This window comes from Apis dorsata, unplaced genomic scaffold, assembly GCF_000469605.1.
Source record: "Apis dorsata unplaced genomic scaffold, Apis dorsata 1.3 scaffold_163, whole genome shotgun sequence".
Lineage (NCBI taxonomy): Eukaryota > Metazoa > Arthropoda > Insecta > Hymenoptera > Apidae > Apis > Apis dorsata.
Window position 1 is genome coordinate 136,995 of NW_006263452.1, and position 11,145 is coordinate 148,139.

Genomic DNA, 11,145 nt, shown 5'->3' on the forward strand with positions numbered 1-11,145 from the left:
TTACGGTAAATCGGCCCCCTCGCTTTATAAACGATTGAACAAAATCGGAATGGTTCCGTGCTTTTTACGTAACCGTACACGCGAATAACGTTACACGGATCATTTTTGTGTCTGCGCATCATCTCGTTACGTCGCCCGATAAAATTATCGGAAGCGGCGACGAAAAAGAGGTCGAAACAACAAAAAATTATAAACGATCTGATTGAATTTCAAAATTTATTCCATGTTATCCCCCGAATTTGTAACATTCAAATCGAATCAAACCACCATTTAACGATAGATTTTTTTTTAACTTATGAAAAATAACAATCACGTTGTTCTATCTTCCAAAAATTAATTATAACATCTCGAATAATAACAAGCTTGTTAATAAGCTTTTTCTTTCCAAAATCAATATATTCCATATATATATTCCAAATAACCACATAATCCATCGTTTCTTCAACGTCACAGGCATTGGAACGAATTCCGCGCGTGAAGGCACGACGCGAAGGTTAATCAATTCCAGACGCGGCGTCGTTTCCGCAGACTTAATTCGTGCTTGGGCGCAAGGGGGGTGTTGGAAGCCTTTCCCATTATTATCCGACGTACGAAGGGTTGGACTCGCACCACAAGGGAGTCTGGTGCCGCGAGCTGCCTCCCAAGGACGAGCCAAGAACCATTTCCTTCCTCTCTCTCTCTCTTTCTCCGCGCGACTCTTGTTTCCTCATCCCCCTCGCTCCCGATTCACCTCCTTCTGTTTCCGTGTCCGGGGTTACGTTGCAGCAACTTTGTTCTCCGGAGAAATTCCCCGTAGCGCTATCTACATATTTGATGTCGCCTCCGTCCACTCCGCTAATGCTTCTCGTTAGAAACTTACCCGCGCGACCCGTGCGGTTTCCCCGCTTTCTCTTTCTCCACGGGCGTTTCGTTTCTTGGCTGCCTTGCCTCTTTTAAACCATTCCCCATTGTCCGTACGTCTGACGCACGATATCAGGTGACCCATCCTCCGCTACGCGATGTACTCGTGAAACGCCAGCTTTTAACCCAGGGGAGGAAATGCTCGTCAAAACGATGCGTGTGTACGCGCGGAGTAGCACTTGCTCCGGGAGGAAAGTTGGAGACTTTGTTTAAGGAACGATGTTGATATACTCTTTGAAATGGTAAGTGGTAGTAGTGGTTGAAGGTATTTTTTTTTCCTGTCGGATGTAACTTCGTGATGTAGTAATAATCGTAATAATATCTTGGATGTATAATTTTATAGGATATGCTGTCTCAGTTATCTCTTATGGAAAAATTAAAAAAAAAATTTATCTTTAACATGTTCGTTTTAGTTAATTATGTTATAATTAATTATGTTTAAGGATCGATACGTTCGTGTAATTAACATTTTTTTATTACACGGGAAAAGCACCGATTTGTCAGACAAATCACGAAACAAGTTACAATAATTTATTTATTTAATTAAAGCGTAAAAATTTACTTTTATAATATAATAATATCATTTTTTCTTTTAATAAATAGAAAAAAATATGGTATAATATTATTTTATTATTGTGAAACGGAATAACTGAATGGCATTTATTCAGGACAATAAAAAAAAAAATCATTTGCATTCCATTGCACGCGAAATATTTTCCAAAAAGTTTTTTTCTTTTGTTTCGCTTCCTTTATTTGCCACGCTATAAAACATATCGTTCCTCCGTGTTTTTTAATATAGCAATATTCTCTTTGATCTCAAACGTACACGTCGTACCATTCTTTCTTTTTTTTTTTTTTTTCAATTTCTCGTGATTATCTCTTTTTTTTTCTTCTCGCTAACAGAAAGAGACAAACGCGAGGGAATATTTCGCGTAACGGGATTTCCAGGATGCTCGTATCATCCGTTCCATCTTTCTCGATACGCCATTAAATTTTCCAATTTGCCTCTCCTCGTTCGACTCTTATTGCTTCGTTCCCGCCATTTGCCCATAAGCGGACGCGCGAAAGGAAACGCGGAAAGGATAGGATAAAAATCAAAGGAAAAAAAAAAAAAAAAAGAAAAAAAGAAAAGGATCGCGACTACTCCGCGATGCCGTTTCCCTACAGCGAGTCGTTTTTATCTCTGTTGTTAACTCCGCGTGTTATTAAATAATATTCAATTTCTTGTTTTTCTTTCCTTTCTTTCTTTCCTTTTTTTTTTTTTTTTTTTTTTTTACTCCTTTCCCATCCTCGTTTCTCCGATACTCCAATAACGAAAAGATACCAACGTGTAACAAAATATTCTCTACGATATGCTATATTGGTAGGTAAAAATGAATACATATTCAACCCCGCTGGCTCGATCCTCCATTTCTATTTCCATTACTTCCGTTTCGAGGGGAAATCGTTGGATGCCGTTTCCGAATAATCAGAACAGATGTGGAAATGTACGGATACCACGTTTCCATCTTTGCTTATTTTTTTACTTCTTCGATGTATCTATATGACGAAATAAATTTATTTTTCGAAGTTAACAAGTGTAACGAAAAATTCGATTCTTCGATTAGACTCGATTCTTGCGACGAGTTTCATTCTGCTTAGAATGGATTTAAAATGAATTTTATTCGGCCGATACAACTAATAATTCACTTTATGGATACAAGAGACGAGAGTTAAACATTATATGATTAATTTTACTCTGATAAAGTTTACTCTAAGCTGGCTTATGCAGCATTATAAACTCGCGGTTATGTCGAGTATACATACTTTTTAATTATATCCTGTGTATTAAATATGTATCGTTATCTTTAAAAACCCATTTAATTTCATCATAACGTTATAATCCAATCGTTTATTTCTTTTGAAACATTGTAGTTCGTTCAAATACAGAGAGACATCTCACTCTCGTGGTCAACATCCAACAAATGCTTTTTTATTTTCCACTCGAGTGATCTTGATGCAACATTCTTCAATGGTTCCTTTTCCAATTTTCGTAGTGATGTATCTACACGTAGAAAAATATTCCTCATCTCGATATCATGATAAAATATAACCTTCTATAAGATATATTTTCGACGATCATTTTTCAAGAAAGAATTATTTAAATCTCAGAAATGGAGATCTCACTCTTGTTCGTGTTATGATAATTTCTTCCTTTTCTTGCTCACAATAATCCTCCTTACAACTCGAGGAATAAAATTTCCTTGAAAAGTCCCATTTCGAACAGCTGAAGCCACTCCATCAACTTCCCTATCGTCGTTTGTATTCTATTATATTTATCCAAATCCATCTGAAATCATCAAAACTCTTCGTACCCTCGAGTACACGCCACTTTATATAAAAATCCATAAAAGAAAAAAAGGACGACTCTTCCCAACTTTCATCTTTATTCTTCGATAAATTTTACCATTTTTTTCCCCATACCTTCGAACCAGTTTCACCCTAAATAACGAAACAGGGGATTTTCGATGGCAATGTCGGCGCAATTTTTCGCGGAACTCTCGCGGCCCTCGGCCTCAGAGTTTTTATCAAGCACCTACGGTGACGACGCCTTGGAAATTTCGCTCGTTTACCGCCGTAATTCACGGCGAATCTCCATAGGGCTCTAAATATCTTAACAAGTTTAATACTTCGGCCAGGCTGGTAATTTCAGCGAAGGGCCCCCACGGGACGTGAATTATTTTCACCACGGCGTGATACGCTTTCTTCTTTCCATCGGCCATCGTCATCGGCCCCATCTTCGATGGACCCACGTCGATCCGTCTAATAAACCTGAACCGAAAAACAGGAGAGCCGTTGAAACGCAAAAACCGTCTTCCGTTCTTTTAATTTATTCATTCAGTCGCCGAGGCAAGTTTCCACTGGTTAATTAGTTTCCTGTCTCGTTTCAAAGATTCATAGCCGGGCGGGAAAACACACAGAATCCATCGCACACCATTCGAAAATTGTAATTAATACAATTAATGTATACGTGTGTATGTTATCGTGTATGGGACGAATCCGTGCGTTTCGTGACAGATTAACTTCTTCTCGCGTGGCGAATCCCCGCCATGATGTATCGCGTTTCACGGATTGAATCGGAAGGATATCGATCATCCCGTTAAGTAGCTTTCACGGTGAAGGGGACGACATTGGATCTGGACACATGTGCGGAACGAATCGCCGCAATTTGATGCGATGCGAATCGGTGACACGTAAATGGGGGAGGAAGACGCTTCTCGGGAGGGAGGGATAAGCGGCCTTTCTCCCGCAAAAATCGTACATGAATGATCTCCGACCGATCTCACGACGAGATTTTCAAAGAATTTCGAATCGAAGTGCATTTTTCCTCGATCGTTCGAATTCCATTCGTTTAATGGACGTATTAATTTTTATCTTTGTATGGGATCGGTCGAACGTGTCCCGTACACTTGAATGGGGCTTTAAAAGGGAACATTTACACGGGAAATTAATATGAAATTGTATCGAATCGAGATACTTGTCCCATTTCTGGAACAACTTTTTACATCGATGATACATTGTGAAACTTTTTGGGAACTTATAAGATGTACGTGCCTTTTATAATAATGAATTTCTGTGATAATTATTATCGAGTATTTTCATTCATCATATATGTAAAATAAATTAGAAAATAAAACTTTCATCTTACCAGTTCTTTTCCTAGAAAATTTCAAACTTTAGAATTTCCTAAAATAAATACTTGATATTTGTTCTATATATGGGGAATAATAAAAAGAATAATGGAAAAGAAGTTTCAGCTTTCCTCCAGATTTCGATTATTCCCTTCTATTCGCCCAAGAATAATCGAGATCGAAGCGTTCGAGTGAAATGGCCGAAAAATTCTCGATCAGGGTCGGAGGGATTGAAGTACAGGGATTAACGAAGGAGGAGTGAAAGGGTGCACGCAATTGAGCACGAACGACATCGAATTTTGCGACCAATAGGAGCCGCAATATCAGCCGGAACCGGGAGGCAAAATAGCGGAAGCGAATAGCTGCGAGTGACTACCGTGGACGTGGCGTTAAGTAGCGACAATAACAATAGGACGTGGCGTGGAAAGAACGTGTAATGGGAAAGGAGATAACGTGATAAGTGGAAATAAAACGGTGAATGGTCAGTTGCGTCCCTTTACACGGTTATTATCGTCGAAAACGAGGAATCGTGTACGCCACTTTCTATACCATCCCCTCGTCGCCTTCCATCGACGTTCTTTCAACGTAATTATTTTTCAGATATTTCAACGATGTGTCGATGCAATTGTATCCGTCGAGTGTTTCTCGAAATGCTTCATATTTTTCTTTGTATCCTTTGATAAGTTAATATTTGATGAACGATCCTCTTTATTTTTTATTATTTAGAAATGGAATTTATAGATTAATTAAAATTCTATCTTACGATTAATCATTGATTAATAAAAGAGTTAGAAAAAAATTAGATTTTAATATAAAATCTTTTTGGAATTTTATCTACTCTTATTCTTTCTTTTTACTCTTTATCGCAAGTTGATTCATATTTATTGTAATCAAAATCTAATAAAATTTTGAAATATTTATCAATCCTCTTCTAAATAAATTTTTCTTTGATTAAAGAATTAAAGAGTCGAAAGAAAGATCAAAATCGATACAGGAAACGTATTTTGGAAACAAAACTATCCGAGTATGGTGCAGATTGTTTGGAAAATGGTCACGAAAGATCGAACTGCGAGTTTTCCATATCGTGGGAACACTCTTGACTGTTTACGCGCAATTTATTCGACAGTCAGGAGCTTATGAATATTTATTTAACTCGTTGCAGAGCTGTCAGATCGAATCGTTGTTATTTTTTCCCCGATTTTCGCTCACCAACGTTACCTTTCTCTTTTTTACATCCGTCCATTTTCTTTCTTTCCGTGCAATTCGTCAGCTTTTTTTTTCTTTCTATCCCAAATTATTGGGAAAAATCTCGAATTACTCGATTTAACGCGACTACCGTTAGTAATGTATCGTCGAAGAAAGTGAATTAAAAGAGAGAATTGTTCTATTCCATCGATTTCATGGACTATTAAATTCTTATTAACCGAAATGTAGAGAGCCGATTATTTAAGTTTAATTGATCGATAGGGAGGTTAGGGAGAGCTTATACTCTTTAGAATTATCGCTGGTATCCATACCTGTACAACGGATTTCCGGAAATATGTATTGATAGCTTCTCGTTTTAAACAAAGCGCATTATAACGCATTTACAACGAAATAATCCTCCCCAATAACATCACGTGATTTGCATAAAGCGAGCCCATCCTTTCTCTATTAATTTTCCAATAATGGATACTCCGTTCTTTTTAATTTATCGATTTGACTTTTTATTAAACTTGTCCAAAATAACACGAACATATGTTTATCCAATTATTTTTAATTCGTCCCAATTTTTCCAAACTTTTATCAAACTCTTTTCTTTTTTTATTCTATATTAAATCTTGAAAATTCAAGAATCGAATTTCCTAGATCTTTAACATTATCACATTTTTCCGACTTTCTATTTAAGGATCAGATTTTCAACACTCTAATCATTCGATATTCCCATATGCTACTGTCATATGTTCTTCGCACTTCCCAACCCTCCGTCGATTTACCTATTTATGACGCAAAGAAAGACATCAAAAAATCAACTGTCAACCACAGGACACGTAATAACACGTGTCCATCTGGAAAGAGACGTTCCCCCAGAGGCGGTTGGCCGCAAACCGGAAGCGACTATCATCCGCCGATCGCGTGGACGCAAGTGGTTCCGCTTAATTAAGTCCGTCGAATCTTCTCTGCAGCGTGAATCATTTGGCCTGTAAATGCATCGAGGTGGCGTATTCAGCCATCTGTGGCCACTTAACCGATGTCGAGGCCAACCGACCGATTCCGAATTATTATACCTGTGTCACCACTTCGCAGGCCTAGGCCTCGAAATCGCCCCTCCGCCATTGTGCATCTATGGAACCCCACTACAGGTTGGCTTCCGCCATCCTACCAATTGCTACGGCATTTCGCCAACCCCTCGGCTCTGTGGTTTATGGCTTTTTATTATAAATGTCCCCCTTTTTTCGACGGCTAATAGCCCGGAACCAGGCGGTCCAAGGAACCCCGTTTACATCTATGCCCGCGCTCCTGCCTAGTTCACTTCCCTTTTCAACCGTTCGTATTCCTCTCCTGTTCTTCTATAACGTATATCTTTGAAAATTTTATTCAAACGGAAACGATTTTTGAAGATATCGCTCGGATTGACGAGCAGATTGAGAATGTTTGTGCGAGTTAAAATTTTTTATTAGAACGCAACTGTGAAAATGGTACTGAAATAAAGATACATTTCACGGCTTAACAATTGTAATATGTATGCTTGTTTTGTATATTTTATGTCTCTTTCGCGTATTATTAGATTTTCTTTTTAATTTTCTATAAAAATGTCCATTGATACGAATCCCCATTGACGAGTAATTAAGAGGACGTTTTTGATTTCTGATTAAAGTTTCAAGATCGAATCTCAAGTTAGATCTCTTGCTTTTACGTTTAAATTGTTCAAATCACACTCATCATCGTTATCATTAACTACTACGTATCCATCTTGAATAAGACAGATTTACTTGCCAACATGATTATGCAAGAATGAGTTAATTGCGAGCAGGTTGATACGTCAGTCAGGTTTTCGATTCTACAATACAAGAGACAAGATTCAACGTAATTATCGAAACTTGAGGCAACGTTGGAGGAGTTAAATTACACGGGCTAAATTACTAGATGGTGATCGAATGATAGATGCGTATCGCGCAAGATAGTTTTCCTTTCAATAACGTTTCGATTCTAGTTTCCGTCGAAAAATCAAAACGATAATAATAATAATTATTCTTGGTTTATATTATTCGATTACCTTGCACGGTACCGCAATATTGTACGTGGCGTGGAGGAAAAGCGGGTTTATAATTCAATAATAACACGGGGCCACAGTTTGCCCCGGCTCATATTATTTCTGCGGAAATTCGATATCTCCGCGGTTTCCCAGGCAAACGATATTTTGTTACGTGTCCAGCCGTTGCGTGAGTTCCTGCGAGTATATCCGTATCGAGTCTGAATTCGTTGCTGCCAATTAAAACTTTCCCCCTGGATCTTTTTTCCACCCTTTCCGCTTGACTTCGATTGCTCATTGATCGTTTCAACTTTTTTGCCTATGTATGTAAACACGAGTTTTCATACAGCGAATTTACACGAATAAAAGTGGTAATAGTTGTTCAAAAGTTTCAAATGTAACGATATTCTAATTATTTTGTAACCGAGTAAATGGTAGAGAAGATAAAATAAACTATATTTATGCAATTTTTTTTTTGTTTTCTTTTACATTTTTATATTTATTTTAATCTTTAATTCTTCTGTTACTCGCTAATATTTTAATAATCAGAGCAATGTTTTAATTATTTTTATAATTAATTGCAGGAAAAAATAAATTTAGATATGTCTTTTTTTTTTTTAATTATGTATTCTATTATATTTTTTAAATTTCTTTTATTCTTTTTCTAATTTTAAGAATTGAATCTTTTAACTCAGCATACGAATTTTAATTACTTGCAATAAAAAATTTCATAAAAAATCTTATTCTTTTATGAATGAGATATAATTTCAGTGCTCTTGTTATTAACGTAACACGAAATATCCGGCGTGTTTTTTCATTAAAATACAAGGGATCCATTTCAATATGTACTCACCGAAAGTTTCACTTCAAGGGGTAATGTAAGAGGCAGTGTTTCATCTCCTGTATTTACAAAATACTCGAGTTGTATCTAAAAACTCGATTTCGAACTCTGTAAAGAGTACTTGTATTATTCAAGAATTTACTTACTTATATATAAATACATATATTGGATATATTGGAGATACGTGATACTGTGATACTCGCAAAACATACATTTGCATCAAAAGAATTCATAAAACATTCGAATCTATTTGTTTAATTATTCAATATATTTAAAGGCTTGCGTTTCAACACGTAGAATTTGAACTTATGAATACGAATCGTTTATTTACGTACACCGGTTGAAAATATTAAAAATCTTATAAAATATTTAACACTCATACGTAGAATTTTTTTATGCATTAGTAGAAAATTTAAATGCTCAAAATACATGTAATATGTAAAAAAGACACAAAAATATTCAAACCTAAACTATTATCATTATCATATTTAAACAGTTAAACAGATCCCCATTCAACTTCCATTTCTCTAATTGCATTCAAAAATCTCAATTTGCATAAACCTTCACGCTGCTCGAGTAAACAACTGTTAAAAATATTTATCACAAAATTTTCTACACGTACGTAATGATAAATATCGAAAACTTTCATTATAAAATTTTTTAGACTTACGCGTTGAAAAACACTGCGTTACAGATGTGACAAATCTCGCAGAAAAACACGCGAAAGATAATTCAACCCGATTATTTCCACGATATATTAGCGGAAGCGGATGAGATCGTTCGTTCTCTCGCGTCTGGGGATTCGCAGAGAAAGAAAACGAACGGTCGGCCGTGATTTTCATGAGAAAAACTGTTCAAAGGTGTTAGTCGCTTAATGGCTCCTGTGTTTCTTCGCTCGTGGACTCGGTACTATCGATCCGGGGGGTCGAAACAACTCGACGTTAAGCTGCTTGCGGCTCGGTTCGAAAAGCCCCGCGCTTCTGAAAGCTCTGTGAACGCTTTGATTTGAGCTCCGGTTACGGAAAAGGTTGTGAAAAGATCGGAAAATTCGCGAACATGTTCGGTATACAAGGTTGGAAAATTGCGATGGGCACAAATTCGAATGGCTTTGATTTTTTTCCAAGCTCGATAACTTGTATGGCTTTAGAAGCTTTGATGACAAAAAATTCGGTATGAAAATTCGTACGGAAAGTCTTTGATCTTTGGCTGCTCGTTGTGAGAAAATTTATGCGAAAGGAATTTTTATCGAAAGACGCAAAGATTTTAACATAATATACAATCAATCATGAAAATGATCGTATACATGTATAAATATACTTAAATTCAAAATCTTTGCTTCAAATTCATATGTATATAGAATACAATGGATATGTCACGTGTAGCAATTTCTTTGGATCAGTAAAATCAAAGATTAAATTTTTGTCAAGCCTCACGAATTTATTGAGGTATCAAGATATTTTTGATCGGCGAGTATAAATTTCCCAACTATTTTTAAGAAAACAGATACCATTCAACGATTTCATTTCTTCCATCAAAATCCAAAGATAAATCTTTCTTGAAAAAAATATCAATTCCTAGAATTACGAATTACTTTCATAAGAAACAATATCGTGCATCAGGTGGGGTTAATGATCGTTTTTATTCGTCGTAATCGAGATGAAACACACGGGTGTCGGCCTCGATCGAGGCAAGGTAATCTCGATCGCGATAAAAAACGAAAGAGAAAGATTTTGCAGCGCGTATCGTCTCTGCCAGGTGCATCGTCCATTGCCCGGAAAGCTGCATCGTTTACGTGGATTTAAGAAGCGTTTTCGAAAACGGTAACACGCCCTCGTGTCCCGATTTCGTTCGGTATTCGTCGGATGTCAACGGAATTCGTGGATCGAGTCGTTTTACGACTACCGTTTTCGACTCGTCGGTTCTTCAAAGCGAAATTTTACGAGGGTGAAATTTATAAAAATGAGATTTGTTCTTTTCATGCCATTGTGAATCCATGATGCAGGAAAGGAATTAATTTTTTTTTAACCACAAACACACGCAAAAGTTTACGACTAATTATACTCGTAACGTTTTTCGTGTTTTGCATATTTTTTTATTTCAAATTTTTTCGGTATTTTAATTTGTACGATAAACAATTTCTTTTTTTTTTCTTTTTTGAAAATTTCGATATTAAATCGGGCAAGTTTTAAAACTTTAAGTTAAGAGGGGAAAAGTAGCATGTTCAGGTGATTGATCGTGAAATGTCATGGGGATAACCCGAATTTAATACTCCATTGACCGTACAACGTCACTGTTCTTATCATAGAGAAACAGGGATATGCCCTACTGACTCTACCAAATTTTTACCCCTACGAACTTTGGCAGAAAAATATTTCGCCGAGCATTATCCCCGAACTAAGCTTATTTCTGTATTATTCTCCGAGCATCTTCCGCGTTATTCGACCGTTTCCAACCCCCTATCCATCGTTCCATCGAAATACAAAAAAAAAAAAAAAAAATGA

At 36.6% G+C, this 11,145-nt stretch overlaps 1 long non-coding RNA gene across 1 annotated transcript in view; it reads left to right on the forward strand.

Moving 5' to 3' along the window:
• Positions 1–11,145, forward strand: part of LOC102676224 — a 17,051-nt gene that overhangs the window by 4,697 nt on the left and 1,209 nt on the right. Inside the window, exon 2 of the long non-coding RNA XR_421474.2 lies at positions 4,485–4,490. This is a non-coding gene — a long non-coding RNA (uncharacterized LOC102676224). The remainder of the gene's footprint in view (positions 1–4,484; positions 4,491–11,145) is intronic.